We start from the raw sequence: 24305 nt of genomic DNA on the forward strand, positions 1-24305 counted from the left end.
GGGTAAAACGGTAAATTGACCCAGCTCTAGTTACGAACAACCTGTGGAATGATCGACTTACTAATCATGGTTATATCAGATGGACAGAAATATATCTATAGTGAGGGGAGTGCGACTACTAGGCTATAGTGGAGTGTCCTAGTAGTTAACGAATGTTGGTTAACCAGGTTAATGAGTTTAATCGGTTAATCTTGGATCGTTGGAGCCCATGATCTATAGGTCCATTAGGTCCCTCTGCTAGCTCATATCGGACTAAACCATAGAACAGTGTGACGAGTGAGTTCGAAGTGTTCGAATTCAAGTTAGGGAATATGCGTTACATATATACGATATATTTAACCGCAATTTTGTTTTATTTACGAATTAAACGAAAAGAGAGAATCTGAGATATTTAAATAAGATTTAAATATCTTAATCAATTATGTGTCGGAATTGATTGGGATTGGCATTTGAATTAATATTAAATATTAATTAAATAGTTTAATTAATCATTTAATGTTACCTTACTTTGAAATTCATTATTCAAATTAATTGTTGAATTAAAATGAAGAAAGTCAAAATGTTGACTTTCATCTAATGGAAAAATCCATGTTAGTGGAATTTTGAGGTGTCAAAATTTGGTTTAACCAAACTTGCATGTTTGCCAAATAAACCCCACAAGTTTGAGTGGAATTTTGAGTCTCAAAATTTGGTTAACTCAAACATGCATGCTTGCCACATAATCCCAAACATTTGAGTGGAATTTTAAGTGTCAAAATTTGGTGATCTCAAGTTTGCATGAACATGCAAACTTGACTCTTTAAATAGAGTGATCATGATACTTGGAAGGGATTCTTCATCTTGATGAAAAAAAAAAAAAACCCTTGAGAAAAACCTCTCACAAACACTCTCTTTCACATATACAAAATCCCTCCCAAGTTTAGTCACTCACCGGATTCCACAATCCCGTTCTAAGGCCGGAGGATAGTGGAGAAGACACTAGTGGTGGTTCGAAACCGGTTCGTGAGGCAAAAGGAGTTTGAACTACAAAAGGTTAGTATTTAAACTCATTAAGTTTTAATACTTATGAACATGCTAGTTATTTACAATAATTGATGTTCTAAAAGTGCCTAAGATCCAAATTGCTTCCGCATGTGTTATATTAACACCAACAATAGCTTCTTTCAGTGTACTCAATTCCCATCGCAAGTCCACAACAACATTTTCCACTTCCATTTTTGTGTCCTCCATTTTTGCTTTATCACGAGTGATTATCTCAATCGTGTGTTGCAAATTCACATCCTCCTGTTGGACCCGATTCAGATTCACGTCGAGTGACTCTCTCTGTTGAGTTAGCATCTCTATATCTTTCTCATCCCTCACTAGCTCTTCCAATAGACCATCAATCTCCACTAATAAGTCATTCTTTTCTTTTTCAATCTCTACTTTCTCCTTCGAAAGGCTCTCATTCAGCGATTTCAATGTCTGCAATTAGGTCTTCTCCACAGATTTATGAACGGCAGTTTTGGGTTGTTGTTCTAAATCTCTGTTCTCCTCCTCATGACCCGACAATTTCTTCGTTCGCTGATCGTGTGGGCTTCTTCTTTGCCATTGTTTTGGGATTTTAAAGGGATTATGGCTTGCATTTGCATCATCTAATCTAGCAGTAATTTTTCAACTATTATAAAAAAATAATAGTCAAAATGGTCGAGTTGGTTCCAGGCGCCAGGTTTAGGTAATGATCCAAAATGGCATGGGTTCAAATCCCATTCTTGACTTGATTTTTTCATAGTGAGATTAGACAACGATTAGGGAGGTTTAATTTTCAACATTTTAAAATTGAGGCTACCATATGTAATAAGAAATGTAGCGGTGGGAAGCGATCTATAAAACTTAGGACTCACGAATTAAGAAGCTCATATCAAGGACTCACGAATTAAGAAGCTCATATCAATTATTCTTTTTAGTTTACTTAAAAGGATATTTTTGCATATTCGATTGGTTTGTGTTGCCTATTAGAGCCAAGTTTCGATCCTGGGACCATTGGGTTACAGGCCCACCACGATTCCGCTGCGCCACTCTAATTTGTTAAAAAAGAGGATTAGCTATTGTGATCTGTGCTCCAGGGTGATTTATGGATGTTATCTTCCCGTTGAGCTTGTTTGCTTGTATTGTGCATGGTTTAGTATGTGTCGGCTCCAAGTGTTCGACAGTGAGTTCAACATGTCTATCATTTTTATCTACATGGAGCTAGGGTGTAAGTGTTAGGTTTGTTATACGATGACTTAGGTCAAGATGCCTCCACAAGACTAAGCACCTTAGTTTCATGGTGACGATAAGGCGGTTTGTACCCTATTACTCCAAGACTAAAGAAAGAGTCGAGGAGTCAGGATAGAGTAACCTGGAGCCAAAAGCTGGTGTTAAGCAACCTAACTAGCCATGGAATCCAATAAACCTCTTCAACTTCTAGACATGACCAAGACGCATTTTAAAACTATGAGACTGACGACGATGCATAACGATCCAAAGTGGATAATATATGCTAGCAGTGATTTTTAAGCTGTTACAAAGAAATAATAGTCAAGATGGCCGAGTTGGTTTAAGGCGCCAATTTCAGGTACTGGTCCGAAAGGGCATGGGTTCGAATCCCATTCTTGACATGTTTTTCTTGTTGTGAGATTAAGCAATGATTGGGGAGGTTTAATTGTCAACGTTTTAAATGGGAGGCTACATATGTAACAAGAAATGTAGCGGTGTGCAGCGATCTATAAAACTTAGGACTCATAGATTAAGAAGCTCATATCAATTATTCTTTTTATTATTCTTTTTAGTTTATTTACCGAATCTTTTGCATATTCAATTGGTGTGTTGTCTATTAAAGCCAGGTTTCAATCTTGGGACCTGTGGGTTATGGGCCCACCACGCTTCCGCTGCGCCACTCTGATTTGTTAAAAAAGAGGATTAGATATTGTGATCTATGCTCCAGGGTGATTTATGGATGTTATCTTCCCGTTGAGCTTGTTTGCTTGTATTGTGCATGGTTTAGTATGTGTCGGCTCCAAGGGTTCGACTGTGTGTTCAACATGTCTAGCGTTTTTTATTACATAGAGCTAGGGTGTAAGTGTTAGGTTGGTTATACGATGACTTAGGTCAAGATGCCTCCACTAGACTAAGCACCTTAGTTTCATGGCGACTATAAGAGGGTATATACCCTATTACTCCAAGACTAAAGAAAGAGTCGAGGAGTCAGGATACTAACCTGGAGCCAAAAGCTGGTGTTAAGCAACCTAGCTAGCCTTGGAATCCAATAAACCTCTTCAACTTCTAGACATGACCAAGACGCATTTTAAAACCATGAGACTGACGACGATGCATAACGATCCAAAGCGGATAATATATGCTAGCAGTGATTTTTCAGCTGTTACAAGAAAATCATAGTCAAGATGGCCGAGCTGGTCTAAGGCGCCAGTTTTAGGTATTGGTTCGAAAGGGCATGGGTTCGAGAATCCCATTCTAGACATGTTTTTTTGTTGTGAGATTCCCAACGGGGATGTTTAATTGTCAACATTTTAAAATTGAGCTACCATATGTAACGAGAAATGTAGTGGTGCGCAGCGATCTGTAAAACATAGGACTCACGGATTAAGAAGCTCATATCAATTATTCTTTTTAGTTTATTTACCGGATTTTTTGCATATACGATTGGTTTGTTGCCTATCAGAGCAAGGTTTCAATCCTGGGACCTGTGGGTTACGGGCCCACCACGCTTCCGCTGCGCCACTCTGATTTAATAAAAAAAGAGGATTAGCTATTGTGATTTGTGCTCTATGGTGATTTATGGATGTAATCTTCCCGTTGAGCTTGTTTGCTTGTATTGTGCATGGTTTAGTATGTGTCGACTCTACGTGTTCGACTGTGTGTTCAACATGTCTAGCGTTTTTTATTACATAAAGCTAGGGCGTAAGTGTTAGATTGGTTATACGATGACTTAGGTCAAGATGCCTCCACTAGACTAAGCACCTTAGTTTCATGGCAACGATAAGAGGGTTTGTACCCTATTACTCCAAGACTAAAGAAAGAGTCGAGGACTCAGAATAGAGTAACCTGGAGCCAAAAGCTTGAGCTAACCAACCTAGCTAGCCGAGGAATCAAATAAAGCTCTTCAACTCCTAGACATTACCAAGACGCATTTTAGAATCGTGAAGCTGACGTCGATACATAACGAGCCAAAGCGAATAATATATGCTAGCAGTGATTACCCTATTACCGCAAGACTAAAGAAAGAGTCGAGGACTCAGAATAGAGTAACTTGGAGCCAAAAGCTCGTGTTAAGCAACCTAGCAAGTCGAGGAATCCAATAAACCTCTTCAACTCCTAGACATGACCAAGACGCATTTTAGAATCGTGAAGCTGACGACGATGCATAACGAGCCAAAGCGGATAATATATGCTAGCAGTGATTTTTAAAATGTTACAAAAAAATAATAGTCAAGATGGCCGAGTTTGTCTGAAGCGTACCTTTTAGGTACTGGTCCAAAAGGGCATGGGTTTGAAGCCCATTCTTGACATGTTTTTTTTGTTGTGAGATTCCGCAACGATAGGCAGCGATCTGTAAAACATAGGACTCACAAATTAAGAAGTTCATATCAATTATTATTTTTTAGTTTATTTACTAGATCTTTTTGCATATTCGATTAGTTTGTTGTCTATTAGAGCCAGGTTTCGATCCTAGGGCCTGTGGGTTATGATCCCACCACGCTTCCGCTGCACCACTCTGATTTGTTGAAAAAAAAGGATTAGCTATTGTGATCTGTGCTCCAAGGTGAGTTATGGATGTTATCTTCCCGTTGAGCTTGTTTGCTTGTATTGTGCATGATTTAGTATGTGTCGGCTCCAAATGTTCAACTGTGTGTTCAACATGTCTAGCGTTTTTATCTACATAGAGCTAGGGCGTAAGTGTTTGGTTGGTTATACGATGACTTAGGTCAAGATGCCTCCACTAGACTTAGCACCTTAGTTTCATGGGGACAATAAGGTGGTCTATATCCTATGAGGCTGACGACAATGCATAACGTGCCAAAGCGGATAATATATGCTAGCAATGATTTTTCGGCTGTTGCAAAAAAATAATAGTCAAGATGGCTGAGTTGGTCTAAGGCGCCAGTTTCAGGTACTTGATATGAATTTTTTATTGTGAGATTCGGCAACGATTGCAGAGATTTAATTGTCAATTATAAGGCTACCATATGTAGCAGTGGTAAACTTTCTGTATAACTTTGGAGTCATGGACTAAGAAACTCATATTAATTAATTTTGTATGCTTATTTACCGAATCTTTCCATATCCAATTGGTTGGTTGTCTATTAGAGCTAGGTTTCGATTCAGGGACCCGTAGGTTATGGGACCACCACACTTTTGCTGCACCACTCTGATTTGTTGGAAAAGATGATGAGCTATTGTAATCTCTGGTCTAGGGTGATTTATGGATGGTATCTTCCCATTGATCTCTACGTGTTTGACATTGTGTTCTTCCTGTCTAGCGTGTTTATCTACACGGAGCTAGGGTCTTAGAGTTAGGCTGGTATCTTCCCATGATTAGTAAGTCGATCCTTCACAGATTGTTCGTAACTAGAGCGGGGTCAATTTACCGTTTTACGCCTAAAGTTACTTCTTGTTCCTTGAGTCCCACTGATCCTCTAATGAACAATTGGTTTGTGGTCCAACCACAAAACCGAATCCCTATCGGGCCAATGAGAGGGTGGGGCCCCTCGTTCAAGACTTGGAGTCGGAACTTAAGGGAACAACCTCTTTACTATCCTTAAAAGTGGGTAGGAGTGAATTCCATCTTACACCCTATGTCCCCAGCTATTCACCCAGTCTTACCCCTGAAATGGGAGGCTTATTGAGTCGGTAAACTCGAGTCACTCTCACCCATGAAAATCTAAGGATAATTCTGAATAAACAGGAGTTCATAGTTTGCTTAGGATTAAGATCAAATTACTTAGGTCATCGAATGAAAAAATCAGTCTCAATAGTAAACAACATTATAAAGTGAGAGTGGTTTTCTTCATGGTCCGATCTTATGCAATACTCATTGCATAGAATGCCCCCACTCACATGTCTCCACATGTACAATTTAGTGATCACATTGTTTATATCATATACAAAAATGGGCCGCATCCATAGTGTCCCAAAATAAGGTACTCAACCTTATCCCTATACTATAGATCATTTTGACTATATACTTGAACTTGATCCAGTCTAATGTCTCTACAGATAGTTAAAGTAATTATACTATAACAAGAGTGTTCTTAGTTTATTGGATTTAGATTAATGATCGTAACATTCACTTTATTCAATAAAAATCTTTACTGAATAAACATCAATAATAACTTTATTAAAAACAAAATATGTTTTTGTTTACAAACTATGAGTTTTAGGACATAAAACCCAACACGTAAAAGATGAAAGGGTATTCCTTCATGTATGAACACACAATTGTACATGTGATCCCAACATTTTTCCTTTCATTATATTGTATAACAATGCCTCTAGCATTTTAATTTATATTATATCATTCTATTGTAACTTTTCATGTGTAAATGGGGTTGTGCATTATGCAAATTCAGCTCATTGCTTGTCAATCATATCATATCATATGTCTCATCATGTCAAACATATGTCATATCATAAACTTACCTTATCTTCTTACGTATCATATTACATTTTATAGCATCATCACATCATTCATTATACATCATCATACATCGTACATCATCATCATACATTATAGTCACAAGATCATAAATATAAATAATAAATGACACGTGAAAGGACCACTAGGCATATCTCGTCATACATTAAATAAGTCGTCCAACCTATCCGATAGTAAGACCACTCATTTGGTTGTCCTTAGCTGGAATTTTTCCTAAATTCGAGTACGTTTGTTTTTCATCCCTTGAAATTTCTCCTAGTATTACTGGTTGTCCTTTCCTATTAGAACGTCCATCTCGTTTCGTTGGTAGCTACAATTTCTTAACTCAGTTTAACATAAGTCGAGAAATTGAACCTTATGCTGACCTTAATATCCTTAAACAAGGTCCATTTCAGCTTTAGGATAGTCGAGACGGCAAAAATTGGGCAAAATACACAATAGCGAGCCGAGGAGCTGGATTCTAAGTTGCGAAGCCATGCCTAGCCAACTGAGTCGCGTAAGCTAGAGAAGTTTCTGGTTGTAGGCGTGACACGTGGTGCAGTGAGACGCGAATGCGTATTTTTCGTCGATCGAGTTTTTTTTCCGCCGTTACAGAATTTGTTTGTGTTTCATTTTCAAAATGGTGTATAAATTTTAAATTTATTTTATTTTTGTGCTTGAAATTTGTCTATAAAATGTAGACTTTGACAATGAGGTTGAGGTCAATCTTTTTTCTTCAATAGGAACTTTAATATTTTCTTCATGTACTTTTTTTTATATTAAATGTTTCCCTATATTTAAGAACTTAAATGATTAACAAACACATTGTTAGAGTAGTACTACAGCAAGCACACTACTTGTGTAGAAAAGAAAAGATTTGATGTGATGTAAGACGACGATGATAAATTTATCTAAGAACTCCATGGATGAATGAGCTCGAATACCTTTGTTCGACTATTATATAAAGAAAAACCCTTCTCATCAGCACCCCAAATACAATGCGAATAGTTGCATCGGTCTTGAAGCCAAATTTCATTCTCTGGCCAAAAAACCTCGAACGAAAGCTTCCCATAATTGCTGCTAAAGTTACACCAGAACAATGTTGTCTGCCACAAATTCTCTTTGAATTCCCAGCTGTATTCCTGTTTGGACTGAAGAATATGCTCCCCTAAATCAGAAAGTTATGTTAGGGGACAAATTCAAATGAAAAAAATGAAAAGAATAGAAAATAAACATGTTTCTAGAAATTTTTTGACATATTTTATGTTATGTTTTGAACCCAAAAGAACTTGTAATTGAACCTTTAAAGATAAAAAATAAGAAAAAATTGTGACTATAATTTTTCAATAATCAAATTCATATTTTTTACCCTTTTTTTCATAAATTGAGATAAGAAAATGAACATTGATCTAGAATTTTTTTATGCCGGATATTATATTTTTCAGATTTGTGGAATTTTAAAATTCCACCCAACCCTTAAATAAAAATAAATAAATAAAAACTATCAAATCCATAAATTCAGAAATAATATGGTCTAGTTGAATAATTTTTCACCGTGCAACACCCTTGTTTACCTAAATCCTCGTTTTTTGATTTGCAATGGGTCAGTAAAGGTACATCTTGATAATTAAGAATCGTCACTTTCCAACGAGAATGTGGATATTGGGTTGCAAAACAAGTGAAAACGTTAGAAGTTGATGCAAAAGTAAACAATAAAATCATATAGAGATTTTTCATATCCTTCATTTTTTATTACTTTGAATTTGTTTGTGTTTCATTTGGATCCTTCTAAACTATATATATACATATGATAATTGTACTAAAACAAAGATACATTTTTAACAACTTTTAAAGATAGATTTTTATGTAAAATGCTATTAAAAGAAAAACTAAAAGAATTGAGACGATATTGAGCGCGTTTGTTTGTTAGGTTAGGCTTTATTTAGCAAAGAATCACGTACGTCCCCAAACTTTTGGTGCTCCAAATTTTTGAGTCGTTTATAATCATTTTGAAGTTAGTGTTTTATTTTTTATTTTTTATAACAACTTGGATATTTTATTGCCTTTTATGCACTATTTTGTTAAAAGTCTCTTTATAATTGAGATCTCAAATATTCAATAGACTTGCTTTTATTAAATAAGTATTGCAGTAAGCACACAACTTCTAAAGAAAGGAAACGATTTCATGTGGAGTGGAGAAAAGGTTATGGTTTATTCTAAGAATTCCATGTATGAATGAGATAACTTTATTTTACTATTAAAAGAGAAAAACTGTAACGTCCCTAATTTTCCTTAACCTACTTAGCGACGTTACGTTGCATTCATAAGACAAAAATGCGGAAGCTCATATAAAATAACCTTAATAACAATGACATGGTTTTTATAAGCAGGTTCATAACACTAAGGATCAGCCTAACTCAGGAATCAACCAACAACTAACTAGGGAAAACAAATGCAATTATTTAGTACTCAAAGGAAATCTCGAATAGAGCATCTATTGTTCTACAAGCCCTCCCTTTAACTTTCATGGTCTTCGTAGCGTTCACCATCAACCATACAGGAGAGCCTCGCCTTTACCTGAAAATGTATGTAGCACCTAGCTTCCCTGGTAGAGGCTGAGTCATTAGCTTGCTATACTGGATAGGTTTTGTATGATGATTTGTAATGCATCCACCAATGCAGTTGTCAAGTCTTGGGAGGGCTAAGGTGTCGCTGGTGACGGGAACGACATGGCTACATCAGGCTCTTCCACGGAGTTCTCACGGTTCGAACCTCGTCCTCTTCCACCTAATACAACCTCCTCGTGTTCTAGGTGGCATATCTAAACATAGCAATAGCTATTGAGTCACATACTAATCTATCAGATTCTATGAACATTTACAATGACGCAGGCCGCACATGCATACAGTCATACGTAGCCACAAGATATATCATATTACAACCAATCTTGTCACATCATGGAACATACTAACATTTAAAAGATGAGAACGTGCACATCATATCATATCATTCATCACAAAATACACATTCCCTATTGTATGCTTCATATAATTACAAATTTCCAATTCAAAAAAATAAAATAAAAAAAGAGGAACATATACCTAACGGTGACGATGCCTTTGTTAGAGGACCATGGAAGTACCCTAGACCTACATCGTAGGCCAGTCTACAAGATCTATGACCTAACGCTCTAATACCAACTGTAACTCCAATGCAACATTTGCTTAGTAATTTCTTGGAGATAGCAACATTTGCTTCTCCTGTTTGTCCCTTGTTTGTTAAGAGGGACTGATAAGTCTGTAGCTCATTGAGAAGAGCAGTCAAGTTATATTTTATTTTGTTCATTACCACATTTGTGCGGAAATGGAAGAAGCTCTTCGGAAGAGACTCCATGATAAAACTGACTTGACTCTTCTCATCAATGACAGCTTCATTTTCTTCTACCACATTGAAATGGACCATCATGTTCAGGACATGTTCTCTAACCGAGACCCCTTCTTTCGTACGACAATTGTAAATGTATTTTATGGCTTCATGTCTAAGGGAGAAGGACGGTTGCCAAACATCCCTTTTAGAGATTCCATAATCTTTTTAGCAGTACCCATAACATCGTGTTTCTTAGCCAAAACATTGATATACTGGCTAGAATGTACACTCGGGCTTTGTCATTTGCTTTTAACCATCTGTCATACGCATCCCGAACTGTTCGATTTGCATTTGAGCTGGGGTTTGGAGGACATTCCTCAGTTAAAGCAAACCTTAAATCATCACTTACAAGTATTGTATTTAGGTTTGATTTCCAAGTTGCGTAATTGTCGCCTTTTAATTTCTCATAAGCAAGTAATTGTACTATTGAATTTGTCATGCTGTGATATAAAGAAAATTCTATTAGTGATGTGACTTAATCCTGTTTAATCCAATCAGTTTTAGCAAATGTAATAATGTACCCAAAAATTATTAATTTGCAACGATACTTGAGTGGGTTAGAGCAACTGCTATCGAGGGGCAGTCAATCACTCATTCACTAAACCAAGACATTTTTTACTTAAACACTAATCCCAGAATAACTTTTGTTCCTATAGTGTTTTAGTTATCGCTATTTTGGTCAAGAATATACTAACTCTTAGTAATTCTTCGCAAGTGTGACCCACCAATTTCAGACTTCAGAGATCGATCCCAACAACACTATCGAATGAAAAAAGCCAAAGTTGGGAATGGACCAAGAAATCCTATCTATTTTCGGAGTTTGCGTTGTTTCGACTCCCTTGTTATGACCCTCCGAATGGGTAGTTGCTCTAGGGCAACAAGCAGGCGGAACATGGGAATCTCACGGTGCAACCTAGTGGTGGAGACCATAGGACGTGTTGATATACCTCATTCTCCCACTTACTATAAATACTTTCTCTATTCACCTTGTTATTGACTCATGCAAATACCTTCCAAATGGAGGACGCTCCCAGGGCGACACGAGGCCGAGCATGAATCTCACGTGTGAATTTTTCAGAGAGCGTAAAAGGAAAATGATGTATCTCATATATCTTTTTCTTCCCACTAAGTATTTTAGACGGTTGGGTATACTTATTACTTAGGTATATTCCGGCTAATTAAATATAACTTAAGTCTAGGTGATTTTTCTAAAACTTATAACTTAAGCATACTAATAAAACTGGGCTAACTAAGCTCAAGTACTGGTTTGAACTCCAGGTAGTAGATGTTCCATAAACCATCAACTTAAGTACCTCCTGCCTTAGACAAGATCATGCCAGGTGAGCTTTCTCGTAACCACAATTTTGTAAGACATCGACCTATTTTAACTATTAAAATTGATCGTGCTTGGTTCTTAACCCTAAGTGAGCATGCACTTATCTTTATTATAGATTTTAATGTCTATCTCGTTTTACGACGTTGAAAATAACCTATAACATGCATCTAACATGCTTTATGTAACAATTATATAATCATCCATTCCATGCAATAATATAACAATTTATATCTATCACTCATGGAACCCTAAACATGCATACTATACATTATATGACATACTTTATGCATATACATTTTCTCAGCCTATGGTGGGATTTTAAATCTATATGACATACTTTATGCATATACATTTTCTATTAAATTAAAACATACATTCATAATGCATAATTAATTAAACATGCTAAAGTGGATTGGTTTTGGCATTTTAAAGCCAGCAATTAACTAAATTATTACATTAATAATTAAAAATAACTTGAACCGCTCTCGAGGATCACGAACTGGGCAAACCAACCCTTAAAAACGTTGAACCGGACCCTAACGGTAGAAAAAACATCCGAACCACCTCTTCCATCTTCTTCTTCGGTTCAGCTTGCTATCTCTTCCATTTTCGATCAATTACAACCTAAAATGGACTCTAATGACTCCATAAAAATTACAGACCTTTCTTCATTCATTAAAGCCCATACACATTAGGCTTATTACAATAATTGTATCAAATGGAAGCATAAAAAAAAATGCGAAAACCAAAACCATCCAGTTTAGCAACACAAAATTTCATTCATGAAATGGTACCCACCATGATCAAATTATTGTAAATAAAGTGCCTAAAACTTGCTCTAATACCAATTGATGGTGTTAATATAACACATGCGGAAGTAATTTGGATCTTAGGCACATTTAGAACATCAATTATAGTAAATAACTAGCATGTTCATAAGTATTAAAACTTAATGAGTTTGAATACTAACCTTTTGTAGTTCAAATTCCTTTTTCCTCACGAACCGGTTTCAAACCACCACTTGTGTCTTCTCCACTATCCTCCAGCCTTAGAACGGGTGTGGAATCTAGTGAGTGACTAAACTTGGGAAGGATTTTGTATATATGAAGAGAGTGTTTGTGAGAGGTTTTTCTCAAGGTTTTTCGCCAAGCAAGGAAGACATTCCATGTACCATGATCACTCTATTTATATAGTCATGTTTGCATGTTCATGCAAATTTGAAATCACCAAATTTTGACACTCAAAATTCCACTCAAATGTTTGGGATTATGTGGCAAGCATGCAAGTTTGAGTTAACCAAATTTTGACACTCAAAATTCCACTCAAATTTGTGGGGTTTATTTGGCAAGCGGTTAAACCAAATTTTGATACCTCAAAATTCCACTAACTTAAACATGGATTTTTCCATTAAATGAAGTCAACATTTTGACTTTCTTCATTTTAATACAAGAATTAATTTGAATAATTAATTTCAATATTAAATGATTAATTAAACTATTTAATTAATATTTAATATTAATTCAAATGTCAATCCCAATTAATTCCGACACATATTTGAATAAAATATTTAAATCTTATTTAAATATCTCACATTCTCTCTTTTTGTTTAATTTGTAAATAAAACAAAAATGCGGTTAAATATATCGTATATATGTAGCACATATTCCCTAATTCGAATTCGAACACTTCCAACTCACTTGTCACACTGTTCTATGGTTTAGTCCAATATGAGCTAACAAAGGGACCTAATGGACCTATAGATCATGGGCTCCAACGATCCAAGCTTAACTGGTTAAACTCATTAACCTTGTTAATAACCAACACTCGTTAACTACTCGGACACTCCACTATAGCCTAGTAGTTGCACTCCCCTCACTATAGATATACTGTCCATTTGATATAACCATGATTAGTAAGTCAATCCTTCACAGGTTGTTCGTAAGTAGAGCTGGGTCAATTAGCCGTTTTACCCCTGAAGTTACTTCTTGTTCATTATGTCCCACTGATCCTCTTATGAACAATTGGTTTGTGGTCCAACCAGTAAACCGAATCCCTCTCAGGCCAATGAGTGGGTGGGGCCCCTTGTTCAAGACGGAGTCAGTACTTAAGGGAACTACCTCTCTTCTATCCCTAAAAGTTGGTAGGAGTGAATTCCTTCTTGCACCCCACGTCCCCAGCTATTCACCTAGTCTTACCCCTGAAATGGGTGGCCTATTGAGTCGGCAAACTCGAGCCACTCTCACCCATGCAAATCTAAGGATAATTCTGATAAACAGGAGTGCACGGTTAGCTATGGATTAAGATCGAGTTACCTAGGTTATCGAATGAAAATAAAATAGTCTCAACAATAAATGACATTATAAAGTGAGAGTTATTTTCTTCATGGTCCGATCTTATGCAATACTCATTGCATAGGACGCCCCCACTCACATGCCTCCACATGTACAATTTAGTGATAACATTGTTTATATCATATACAAAAGTGGGCCGCATCCATAGTGTCCCCAGAATAAGGTACTCATCCTTATTCTTATCCTTATACTATAGATCATTTTGACAATATACTTGAACTTGATCCACTCTTATGTCTCTACATATAGTTCAAGTAATCATACTATAGCTAGAGTGTTCTTAGTTTATTGGATTTAGATTAATGATCGTAAAGTTTACTTTATTCAATAACAATCTTTAATGAATAAACAACAATAATTAACTTTATTGAAAATAGAATATGTTTTTGTTTACAAACTATGAGTTTTAGGGCATAAAACCCAACACAAACAATATGTACTATAAGTGGGCTTGAGCTTACCGTTAGGCTCACGGCAATATGTAACGGGCAATATCTGCTAAAAGTGGGCTTGAACTTACCGTTAGGCTTAAGGGTAATTGATAGAAGTGGGCTTGTGCTTACCATTAGGCTAACGGTGATACGTAACGAGCAATATCTGCTTAAAGTGGGCTTTAGTTTCCCATTGATCTTACGTCGATACGTAACAGGCAGTATCTGCTACAAATGGACTTACCATGAGGTTCATGTCGATACATAAAATGGGCTTGAGCTTACAGTTATGCGTACAACAAGCGTAATGGGCAATATTTACTAGAAGTGAGCTGGAGCTTACCCATAAGGCTGATAGCGATACGTAACGGGAAATATCTGCTAGAAATGGGCTTACTGTTAGGCTGACAACGATATGTAACATGCAATATCTACTAGAAGTGAGCTTGAGCTTTCCATAAGACTAACGACAATTCTTAACAAGCAATATCTACTAGAAGTGGGCTTGAGCTTATGACTGACGACAATTCGTAACAAGCAATATCTACTGGAAGTGGGCTTGAGCTTACCGTGAGACTGACGACAATTCGTAACAAGCAATATCTACTAGAAGTGGGCTTGAGCTTACCGTGAGACTGACGACAATTCGTAACAAGCAATATCTTCTACAAGTGGGCTTGAGCTTACCATTAAACTGATGGCAATACATAACGGGCAATATCTACTAGAAATAGGCTTGAGCTGACCGTTAGAGTTACGATGATACGTTGCATGCAATATCTACTAGAAGTGGGTTTGAGCTTACCATTAGGCTGACGGTGATACGTAACATGCAATATCTGTTAGAAGTAGGCTTACCGTGAGGTTGATGACAATATGTAATGGTCAATATCTTCTAGAAGTTGGCTTGAACTTACCGTTAGACTAACAGTGATACGTAACGAGCAATATCAGTTAGAAGTGTGCTTACTCTGAGGCTGATGATGATACGAATGGGCAGTGTGTGGACTTACCGTGAGTCTGACGACGCTATGTAGCCAGCAATATCTGCTAGCGTTGGGCTTATAGTGATGCTGATTGCGATATGTAACGGGCAATATCTGCTAGCGATGGGCTTACCGTTGACGGTGATTTGTAATGAGCAATATCTGCAACAGTGTTCTTATCGCTGTCGACGATACGTAATACATAATAGGTTTTTTCTCCTTGGCTCTGAGATGTCTAGTTCTGGTCTGATTCCCTTGGGACTATTCATGTCTACATCCTCATGTCTCTATCCTTTCCTTTTAAACATTGAGAGTTTCTTATGTTGAGTTGTGAATGACTGGCGACCCTCTATGAGGCACTACTTTGTGCATGTCTTATATGAGACTATATGGTGTCTTACCTAGGGGTGAGCTGAAACCTCCCAAATCCATAAAGTCACTCTCATTGGGGTGCCCAACCCCTCCCTTATCCCATCCAGCTAATGGCTTGTTCGATGTGGGTCTCTCATTTTCCATGCAAAATGGCTAGGAACACTTGGGTTTTGATAAGAAATCCCTAATCCCCATGGAACTATTGACACCATTGACACAACTTGCATCCTAAGGGCAACTCTTAAGGTGGTTTGTAAGTCGTGGTGGTCTGTTAGGCTTCTAGGCGAAGGTTATGTCTAAAACTAACTATCTACAACCATAATACCCTAGTCTTAACATAATATCTAATCCATTGAAATTAACATGGTATGCACATAATTTTTACCTAGAATCATCATACATCATTCTATGAAAAATAAACACACATGCTCAACCGGGCGATAACATTCACTAATCATCCAGAGCGCATATCAAAAATTTTCATCCTCATTTCAGCATATAATTCAAAAAATTACCGCAGAAATAAAGTATGATGGCATCCAACATATGACTATTAAAATTTATCACATTATGCATGCATATTTATGATAACAAATATTACCTAATTTCATATCATAGAAAAATTATCTGTTTAAGTTAAATAAACTAGCATGCATGCAATTACAAAACGATTCCTACAAGTATTTCTTCCTAAAATTTGCGTGGTGACTTAAAAGATGACGCATGCGATCCCGAATTAGCTTTTTCATGAGTTAGAAGCTACAAAATTCCTAAAGTCTCTCTTTCACATTCTATCACCTACGCATTCGCCTCCTTCGTCAAAATTCCTAGATTTTCAAACAAGTTTTCAATTATTTTCTATTTTCTTTGAATTTTCATAACTTTGCCTACACAACTTCATTTCACTTAGTTTCCTCACAATAGTGGTAGACTCTTAATCCATCTCTACTAAAATATTTTTCTTATAATTTTTAGTCAATCACAACAAGAATAAATAATCGAGTTCAAACATCGTCAAAAACTAAAACTTACAAAAAAAATTCAGTTTTTTGATGTTCATCGGAATTCAACTTTTCGATCCAAAAAAACTCTAACTTCATAAAACTTGTGCAAAATTCCTCCAATATCAACATACTAACTTATTTACAAGAAAACCTCTTGAATTTGAAGGAAAATCACAATTAAAAACCCAAAAATCATATTATTAGCGATGAGCTTACCCTTAGGCCCTTTTGATCTTATCGTGAGTTTGATGGAAATACGTAAGGGGCAATATTTGCTAGCAGTGAGTTTTTTGTGAGGCTTACGACAATACATAAAGGGAAATATCTGGTAGCAAGGAGCTTATTTTGAGGTTTACAACGATACGTAACGGTCAATATCTACTAATGGTAAGCTTATTCTGAGGCTGACAATGATACGTAACGGGTAATTTCTGCTAGCGGTGGGCTTACCATGAATGGTGATATATAACGAGCAATATATGCTAGCAATGGGCTTACCTTGAGGCTAATAGTGATACACAATGCGCAATATTTGTTAGCGGTGGGATTACCATCAGGCTGATAGCGATACATAACAGGTATCTGCGAAGGGTGCACTTATCGTGAGACTAATGATGATACGTAATGAGAAATATCGGCAAGCGGTGGGCTTACGTAAGGTTTAGGACGATACCTAACGGGTAATATCTGCTAGCGATTGTCTTATCGCTAAAGGCAATACGTAACATGCAATATTTGCAAGCGATGAGCTAACTGTGAGGTTGACGACGATATGTAACGGTCAATATCTGTTAGCGGTGAGCTTACTGTGAAGCTGACAAAGATATGTAACGAACAATAACTGCTAGCGGTGAGCTTATCATGAGGTTGACGGTGATACATAACGAGCAATATCTGCTACCGATGAGCTTATTGTGAGGCTGATGGCAATGTGTAATTGGCAATATCTATTAGCAAGTAGCTTATTGTGTGCTAATGACAATACATAACACGTAATATCTAGTATGGTTGAGCTTATTATGAGGTTGATGGCAATGGGTAACCAGCAAAATATTCTAACAAGGAGATTATTTTGAGGCTGACGACAATAAGTAACAAGCAATATATGCTAGCATTGAGCTTACCGTCAGGTTATGGTGATTCGTACCGGGTAATATGCACTAGCGATGAGCTTAGCGGGAAGCTGACGGTGATACTTAACGTCTAATATTTGCTAGTAGTGAGCTTACTGTGAGGCCCATGGCCATACGTAACGAGCAATATCTGCTAGTGTTGAGCTTATTGTGAGGCTGACGAAAATACATAACAGGCAATATTTACTAGCAAGGAGCTAATTGTGGGGCTGTAAGGATGTGACTAGATATCTCTAAACGATGGACAAAATTTTTGCGAAGTAAAATAAATAAAATTTAAAACATAATAAAAACAAATAAAATTTAAAACATAATATACTTTATATTTATATTATAACAAAATAGTGTTTTTACATATCACATTTAAAACACAACATAATAGTTAACGTACAAAATAAGGAACGAACACCAAAACATTTAAAACAAAAGGATGTAGAGGACGACGGGTGAGGCTTGTCTATGACACCTACTATAGAGTCCGCTCCCAACCTCGACCAGCTCCTTGTTTACTTGGAAAATATGGAAGACATGGAGTGAGTACAAAGACTCAGTAAGTAGCCTACTTCTATGCTCTTAATTGTGTACTTAATATGCTAGAGCACCACACTCTTACTTTTCTTTTTCTTGTTGTAGTTACTCAGGCCCTTTTGTTCTATTCTTGACTTGTGGGTACTTATTATGATCTATCCCGAGGACCTTAATCCTTGGATCCTGAAACCTTAGTTCTAACCTAATGGCTTTAGTACTATAGTTTTCAGTTCTTGGTTCTTGTCCTTAGTCTATGTCTTATTCTTGGTTACTTTCGAGGTTCTTGTTCTATTCTTGGTTCGTTCTCCAAGACACTCCCCCAATGTACACGACTTCATACATTTCAAATGACACAATCTTAACCTACGTCCAAGGTTTCATGCATTCCAAGCGACATAGTCTGAACCCGCATCTAGGGTTTGCCCTGTGATACGGTTTGAAAACCTATTCCAAAGGTTTTATGCATTCAAAGCGGCATTGTATGAAAACCTACATTCAAGGTTTTTTTTATCTTCTAAGCAATGTAGTCTAATCTTGCATCCTGTGCTTACCCTATTGATGAGGCAACCCTAATCCTCATCCCAATGATCCAAGCTTTTGTTGAAGCAAGAACCCTGAGTCAAAGAAATTAACACCTCCTTATACAAAATTCGGATAACCAAGAGATAAGGCTCGAATTAGATTACCTCTTACGATCAAAGATCTAGAAGCAAGATTTGGAACCTTGTTCTAAATTGAGTCACTCAACAATCGAACTTGATCAAGGCTTGATTGAATGGCTCAGATGCAATCTACCACAAGAATTGCATGAAACTCAGAAATAGAAAAACTGATGCTCGGATTTCTAAGGGGGAACATCTCAACTTGAGAGATCAATTTCGTTGATCACAAATCTAATTTTTACATAATAATTTGTGGGTATTTATAGTCTCCTTACAAAAGAAGTTAGTGGCCGAGATTTAATCCCGATCCTCTTACATCTCCATAAAAGACGAAGTCAATTTGACCATTACAAAGTTTATGAAATTAAGAAAAATAATAAAGAGTTTTCTAACAACTCATGAAATGATACTTGCAACTTCATCCGCTACTTCAACCATGCAAATATTCACTCCTGAAGCTCAAAATGGTCCTTTTTCAATCGAATCATCTTGTAACACATGAATGCTTGTTGAATCTTCTTGGCCTTGGATCGTGTAATAGGTCCAGTTGGAGTATTTGGAACACCGTGATTCTTATCACCTGGGATACAACCTGAATACCTGTGCCTAAGACTTCATACTTTCCTAGAGGCATAGTCTGAATACCTACGCTCAAGGTTTCATACATGCCAAGTAGTGAAGTCTAACACGAGCATTCCGTATCGTGGGAGGTGTTAGGAGGTTCCCGCAGGCAGTCTAGGTTCTTGATTCGTAGCTAAGGTAATTTTACTCTTTTTTTGTTCCATCATGGCCCCAGATTACTCCACATGAAAGACCAAAAAGGTCACATGATCGATGCAAACATGAACATGACATCTTTCATATCTTAGGGTACCTATAACATGGTAGGATGTCACGATCATGCTTGTCCAGGGCATATTGCCCATGGCCGCACGCCCATGACAAACCAAATCCTTTATGTCATTCCATGGGACGTTACGTTTGTGCATAGACTATAGAGCCTTAAACAGGGTGACTGTACGCAACAAATACCCACTACCGATAATATCTAACTTGTTTGCCTAGCTTCACGGGGCCAAATACTTCACGAAGCTGGACTTACGATCAGGGTACTACCAATTACGTATCGCCGAAGGAGATGAGCCCAAGACGACGTGTGTAACAAGATACGGGGCTTTCGAATTCCTAGTAATGTCATTTGGTCTGACAAACACCCCAACTACGTTTTGCACATTAATGAACCAGGTTTTCCACGAATACTTGGATCAATTCATCGTAGTATACCTCAACGACATAGTGGTATACAACGCAACCCTAGAAGAGTACAAGATGCATCTAAAGCTAGTATTTTACAAGCTGCGGTAGAATCATTTGTATGTCAAGAAAGAAAAATGTGTCTTCGCACAAACATGCATTAACTTCCTTGGACATGTCATCAGTTGTGGGCAGATTAGTATGTATAGCGACAAGATAAAAGTTATCCAAGAGTGAAAAACTCTTACTTTAGTATCTGATGTACGATCCTTCCCAGGATTGGCAAACTATTATAGGCTGTTCGTCGAAGGGTTTTCGCGACGAGCCACCCCTTTAACAGAACTTTTAAAGAAAGACCACCCTTGGTCGTGGTCAAACAAATGTCAAATGGCCTTCGAAGATCTGATGACAACCATGACGAGGGGTCATGTCCTCAGATTTGTGGATGTTTATAAGCCATTTGAAGTAAAGACGGATGCTTCCAACTTTACCCTATGCGGTGTCCTTATCCAAGAAGGTCACCCCATCGCTTATGAAAGTCGAAAGCTCAATGATGCAGAAAGAAGATACACTATCTCTGAAAAAAAAATGCTAGCTATTGTACATTGCCTACGAGTCTTGAGACAGTACTTCTGGGGATCACACTTCGTGGTGAAGACGGACAACAGTGCGATTTGCTGTTTCTTTGATCAACCGAAGTTAACGACAAAACAAGCTCGATGGCAAGACTCGTTAGCCGAATTCAACTTCAAATTTGAACACAAAATAGGAAAGAGCAACCAAGCAACCGACGCACTGAGTCAGAAGGGTGATCATGCAGCCCTATACATGTTAGCGCATATTCACTCAAGTAAGATCGATGGATCGATGCGTGACATCATAAAAGAACATTTACTTCATGACCCGTCGACGAAAGCCGTTGTTGAACTAGCCAAAGCTGGGAAGACACGATAACACACCTCCCAAAAGTCGGTGAGTATGAAGCCATCTTGGTTATCATAGACTGATTCTCGAAGTACGCAATGTTCATTTCCACCTCTAAAATATGCTCGGCCGAACTAACAGTCCAACTATCTTTCAAAAACATTGTGAAGTTATGGGGCATTCCATCAAGCATCATCAGCGATAGGGATGGTAAATTCATCGGCACATTCTAAACTGAGTTATTCGCCTTCTTGGGAACGACTTTAAACGTCTCCTCGAGCTACCATCCCCAAACATCTCTTCTTGGGAAGTTTATGTCTAGTACCGTAAATCCTAAGGGGAGTGTCTTGGAGAACGAATTAAGAAAACAGAACAAAAAACTTATGACAAGAACAAGAACAATAACAAGAAAAGAAAGAGTGTGGTACCCTAGCATATCAAGGACACGATTAAGAGCGAGTCTTTGTACTCATTTCGTATTCTCCATTTTTTTTCGGGTAATAAGAAGCTGGTCAAGGTCAGGAGCGGACTCTGGAGCAGATGCCATAGACAAACCTCACCCGTCGTCCTTCAACCCTTTTATTTTAAAATGTTTTGTATCTATGTCGCCCATGTAGATGTTGACTCCTTTAGCTCCGTCGACTCAACGCAGCTCTGCTCGACTTGGTGTAGCTTCTCTACTCAAAACTCTACCATTCGACAATTAAGGCAATTAAGATAGACATTTTGATACTTATTTCTACATTTTTTACCATCCCATAGCTACTTATTTCTACCTTTTTCACCCTCCCATAGCTGAATTAAACCTTAATTAAGGCAATTAAGATCGGTATATCATCTTATTTCAAAGTTAAGTTTATTTGGGCTAGAAATGTGAGTTATTAATGAAAATAAGATGGACGTTCAAATAGGAAACAACTTCCGATTATACTTACAGCAACTTCCATAAAAAGAATCCAATTTTACTCGAGTGTAAGGAGAAAGTTTGCTAACGCAAACCAAGTAAGAGACCTTACTATCGGTTTGGTTAAAAGTTGATGGTTGTATGATGACACGTGCCTCGTGGATCTACACGTGATATACGCTTGATATGTGAGAAATAATTACGGAACGATGTGATTATGGTGTGTGTATGAAATGATATGACTAAGATATCTTTATGATATGATATGACTGGGATATGTTTATTAAATGATATGGCTAGGATACATTTAGAAAACGACACGACAAGGATATGTTTATGTAATGATATAGCTAGAATATGTTTATGAAACGATAAGACTAGGATACATTTAGGAAATGACGTGACTATGATGTGTTTATGAAACGATATGACTAGGATATGTGTATGAAATGATATGACTGTGTATGAAATGATATGACTAAGATATGTTTATGAAACGAGAAGACTATGATATATTTGTGAAACGATATGATAAGAATATGTTTATGAAATGATATGACCATGATACGTTTATGATATGATATGACAATGATATGTTTATGAAAGAATATGACTAGGTTATGTTTATGTAACAATATGGTTGCTTTGTGTTTACAAAACAATATGACTATGGTATGTTTATGAGATGATAAGAACATGATATGTTCGTGATACAACGTGACTATGAGATGATACGTGAATGTTATGACACATGATATGATGATGTACTGATGATATGAAAAATGTTATGGTATAACACGTTTGGCGATATAGTACATGATATGTTGATGATATGATAAAACACGATGCATGATATGAATGATATACGACAATAATTTGTCGACATAATGCACAACCCCAATTTATGTAAGGAAAGCTATGATAAAAATGATATGATTTGAATGAAAAATGGAAGGGGTTGTATTACATGATAATGAACAAAAATGTTGGGACCTCATGCAAGATTGGGTGTTCATGCATCACGGAATACCCCACTTTTACGATTGTATGGACGCGACACTAGGAGGCGAAAAAATGATCATTATGTTTATCATAGTGCTACGACGATCGCTATGCCTAAAGGGTCTCCAACATCAACAACTCCAAAGAATGCTCGCCCGACCATGAAAGGGGCCTAGGAGGTGTGCGAACCGACTGATGGGTTCATACTCACACGTGTGGGCCATGTGTAGAATAGTAAATACACATCCAATTAACTCATTTAGTATAGCCGCCTAAAGAATTTAGACTGATACGGTAGGTCGTACACATAATTGTATGCGTTTGCATCTAACTTCAATTGTGGGGTCACTTATTAGAAATTTATGTCCTATGGGCACAAATTAAGTTAAAAAGTCTTGAATTAAGAGGTAAAAAATTTGAATTTTCTATTTATTTATTTTTGAAAACAAATTAAAAATAATAAAGGCTATAGGAAGTTGTAATAATGACTTTTGAACTTAAAGTATTGAACTTCTCATTAAACATTCAAACTATAAATATTTTTTTATAGATCGCTATAGAAGTTGAATATCAATAATGACTTCTTTTTTCAAGTTGTATAATATACTTTCAATGATTGAGCTTTTTTTTACTTAAAAAAACTATCAATTACATAAATTTATATATATATATATATATATATATATATATATATATAAAAAGATGGTGCCTTTCAAAATTTGAGTCATGCAACACCCTTATTTATCTAAATCATTGGCCTTCGACTTGCAATAGACAGTTAGATGTTCTCTTCCTTATAATTAAGAATGGTCACTTTTGAAGGTGATTGGATGGATAAACAAACGAAATTAAAAGATGATGCAAAAGTAAACAACCAAATTGCATACCGTCAATTTATAGCATTCAGTTTTTTATGTGCTTATAATATGTAACGACCCTAGATTTCTATTTAACCTAAAGTCACTACTGTATACATATTAGAAACATTTTATGGAAAAATACTTCATTAAAAACTTTATCATAAAACTAGTCGCGGACTTACATGATTTCTAGGTCTTTAAAATAAAATACCAAAAATTGAAATAACATAAAGTAAAACGTCCCTACACTAACCTATATGCTACAAAATTAAATGCATACTAACCTATATTAACGTATAGTCTACGAAATTAAAATTTTGTAAACTCCCCTATGCATGTATCATGGTCTCTTGGGTTGCGATGCCACCGTCAACCTATAGCGGAGCGTGCCTTTACCTGAAAAAATAAGATTAGCAAATGACTTGAGTATTTTGATAAATACTTATTAAGTGGCCCCAC

General features: G+C 36.7%; 1 non-coding gene across 1 annotated transcript; it reads left to right on the top strand.

Annotated features, from left to right (window-relative positions):
• Positions 1 to 2558: 2558 nt before the first annotated feature.
• On the top strand, positions 2559 to 2639 carry TRNAL-CAG (transfer RNA leucine (anticodon CAG)). Its single transcript has one exon. It is a non-coding gene; the product is annotated as a tRNA-Leu (tRNA).
• Positions 2640 to 24305: the final 21666 nt, after the last annotated feature.

This window comes from Cucurbita pepo, chromosome 6 (assembly GCF_057944985.1).
Source record: "Cucurbita pepo subsp. pepo isolate OVF chromosome 6, ASM5794498v1, whole genome shotgun sequence".
Taxonomy (NCBI): Eukaryota; Viridiplantae; Streptophyta; class Magnoliopsida; order Cucurbitales; family Cucurbitaceae; genus Cucurbita; species Cucurbita pepo.